Source organism: Lactuca saligna, chromosome 9, assembly GCF_052625555.1.
Source record: "Lactuca saligna cultivar CGN05327 chromosome 9, ASM5262555v1, whole genome shotgun sequence".
In the NCBI taxonomy this organism is placed as follows: domain Eukaryota; kingdom Viridiplantae; phylum Streptophyta; class Magnoliopsida; order Asterales; family Asteraceae; genus Lactuca; species Lactuca saligna.
Genome location: NC_136425.1, coordinates 50,493,832 through 50,497,317, shown reverse-complemented (window position 1 = coordinate 50,497,317; position 3,486 = coordinate 50,493,832). Strand labels below are relative to the sequence as shown.

At 32.1% G+C, this 3,486-nt stretch overlaps 1 long non-coding RNA gene across 1 annotated transcript; it reads left to right on the top strand.

Moving 5' to 3' along the window:
• The first annotated feature begins 304 nt into the window (after nt 1-304).
• LOC145018467 (uncharacterized) lies at nt 305-2,597 on the top strand. The gene is made up of 3 exons (XR_013667029.1): nt 305-679; nt 1,976-2,106; nt 2,190-2,597. It is a non-coding gene; the product is annotated as an uncharacterized LOC145018467 (long non-coding RNA).
• The last annotated feature ends 889 nt before the right edge of the window (nt 2,598-3,486 follow it).

Here is a 3,486-nt window from a genome sequence, read left to right as displayed (position 1 = left end):
ATAAAGAGAAACAGATGAACACTTGTAACTTAAGTTACAAATGTCGTCCTAAACTTATCTCTTTTAATCTTATTATACTTTTTTACATTTATGAATTAAATTAAACCCTCTACTATATATAATTATATATGTTTATTTAATTTTAAAAAGTAATAATATGTGTATTTTAATTTTTAATTAGTAAAATGATTATTTAAGTTTATAATTATATTTTTTTATTTAGTTTTATGTTAAAAAGATTAAAAAATTAAAAATAAAAATAAAAATATAAATGATATGGAGTTGTAACATTTTGAGTGGGCTGTTGATAGGCTGGCGGCTTTTTCTGTGGGTTGCTGTGACCACTCCAGCCTAATCGGCCATCTCTTGCTAAGCTTCTGATTTCAGACGACACCCCGTTCAATTACACTCACGACATCCATCTCTCAATCCTTCTTCTGTAATTTCTATTCCACTTTTCAAGGTCTGCGCATCCTAGGGTTTGTGAAGCTGTCAAACATTTAGAGACCAGCTCCACCGCCTTCTGTAAAGACTAGAAACGCTTCTTCTCTGCCATTTGTCGCCTTCACTATCAATCACAGAAACATTTTCCATTGGAGAAAAGTCTACCCGACGTTTAAAAAATCCCATCGCTACTTTGATTTCAGGTGATGAGGAATTGCAATCAGTTCTTAAATAGGTTAGTGTTCTGTTTTTCTTAAAGTTTATGCGAGTTTCTGCTGTTCCTATTCAACTTATGTCAACTGTTTTCCTTTCGGCCACCTATGCTTCCCGTCCTTGCCATAGGATGATGAAGAGTAAGACGACGACAGGTGTAAGGACACCTGCAGACCTGCGCACTGTAGCTGACCAGCTTCAAAGCCACCCTGGATCTTCAAATTACTTTATTTTGAACCTAATTTCCCCAAATTTAAGACTGATTTTTGAAGTACATGATTCTGAGCTGTGCTAGTCAGTTAACTTTTTGGTTCACTTTCTTTAACAGTAACTTTAGGGTTTCGTGCAAATCGAAATATTTTCTTTTTACTTGACTTTTATTTGGAAAGAAATATAGCATCCTACAAAAACAGAAGAAATTGACACTACAATATGCAAAAAATGAGTTATTTTATGCAACAAATGCCCTATTATGGTTGTTTAATTTGTTGTTGATAATTTTTTTGGTTAATGTATGCTTACTTTGTTCTTATTGAAAGGTTATATTAGACATTTGACTGGTATCCAACATATCGATCAAACTACATATAGAGCTAAACCATGATATTGAAGGAGTATGTCAATCCCTTCCAAAGTAATGACATAGGTGACTTTATGGTTTACATCGTGGTTGAATAACAACCACAATCATGAATCGCTTCATTATTCAACTACAGAATTAGGTCAACTGTTTTTTGTTCCTTCCGTAATTTACCTTTATGGAATCAAATCTGGGTGACTGAGTAGGTTTTAAACTAATTTGGCGATCAAGCATTCAATTTTGGAAGTATGTCAAAATGGCTGTTTTTTCATTTGTTTGTCTAAACATCTTAAATATGTAATGCTACTTAGGAGTGTTTGGATGTGTGTTTACGGAAATAATAATGAGATTTGAAGAAGTCAAATGAAAAATTACATGCCTACACCTACCTTTAATAATGTTTATTATTTTTTTAATTAGTTTTCTCTTTTTCTATGTCTTGACTTCTATTAATTTAACATTTTAGGCTTTTGTCTTGATGTAGGAACTTGAGTAGAACATTTTAAATGGAAAGTTATTTATTAAACTTTGTGCATATGAATTTGGTTTCCTCTATCTATATTATATTTTGATTTTGTAAATTTATCTATATTTTGTTTTTTAATGATAGGGTTTTGATGTGAAACTCATTGATGTTACCCGTACATGTAAAGTTACAAAGATAAATAGACATTTATTATTATTTTTAATACATGAAATGAAAGATTTTTTAAATTTTGATACTTTTCATTTGTATAGGGAGGTCATTTGATCAAGTATCCCGTAATACTTGCTTGTGGGAGCTATAATGATGTCATTGGTTTTGCAAAGACAAAAGGCCTAGTTGTTCCACAATTGCTCATGCCATTTACACTTATAAGAAAACCAAGGTCGGGTTCACAATCTACTACCATTTTCGTCTATTTTTAATCACTTTTTTGAGATATGAAATAACTAATTGGTTTTGGTTTAGATTTATCTTTGGCCTGGGCCCACTCAAGGTGACATAAAGGCAGAGAGAACTTTACAAACCATCTTAAGGAGCGGCAACCAAGGATGCAACTATAGGGGTAAAATGGTCCAAATCTAGTTAAAGGCATATTAACCATAAGATTACGTAAATGGAAAGTAGGTTGCTATAAAAAGAAAATGATAAAAAGTGGAAAAGTAGATTGCTATATGTTTACTATAGTAAAAGTTAAAAAAAAAAACATTGTAGAGGTTTGTAATATGTTCACACATGGTTGGATCAGATCAAGAAAGATAAGAAAGAGAGCAAACAAAGCAGAATTGGAGTCACTTCGCATTTTATTCAAACCCGCAACATAGCGTGAGGTTTTTTTTACTGATTATAATAATACCATATTGAGTATTTTTAAAAGTATTTGCTTGTAACGTTGTTTTTTACTGGTTATAATACTACCATATTGAGTATTGTTAAAAGTAACTGCGTGTAATGTTGTGTATAAATAAGTGTTTAGAAATTTATGAAAAGATATCACAAATTTTTTCTTTATAACATCCTTTTGTATTGATAATACATATTTATTTATCATTTTGATTTGTATTTATTTTTATCATTTTGTGTTCATGTATGTTCCTTACATTAGCTTACTTTCTAATTTTAAATAAATGATGTTTTCTTCGTGATTGATTGTCTGGTTTTTTGAGTTCATGTATGTTCCTTACATTAACTTACTATTTGGAATGTTCTTTAGGCCTTTGGCATGACTGGTATGCCCTATTGGCCTTCACTCTATCTGAGACGCCCTGAGTCTGTTGGTCTTCAGTATAAAGCAGGTCCGCCTCAACCCGACCACACATAACCATGTTGGCATATATATATAACAGATAAGCATACATATAACTTATCGATATAAATATTACCATATCGATATAAATATTACCGAGTTTGTTGACTGACAACACAAAACAATACAGTTTCAAGCTAACCACACTACATCAACATATGCAACCGGTAAACATATAGCCATAACAGATAACAGGCAGATCACTAAGCATATCATCATCCTATCTTCTAGGATATCGATCTAACAAATCATAACAACATAGCAACATACTTAATATCAACAATCCAAGGAATGCACGATCGTATGTAGCTAGAGGTGAGATAGTCACCCGAACAGATGATCCCACTTTAGAACCACAACCAAAAGAGGAATAGGTAAGAGAGCTTGGATAAAGAGTCCTCAGTCTATCCTACATGACTATATATACAGTCCCAAAGGTACCGCTCTATTAACAGATAA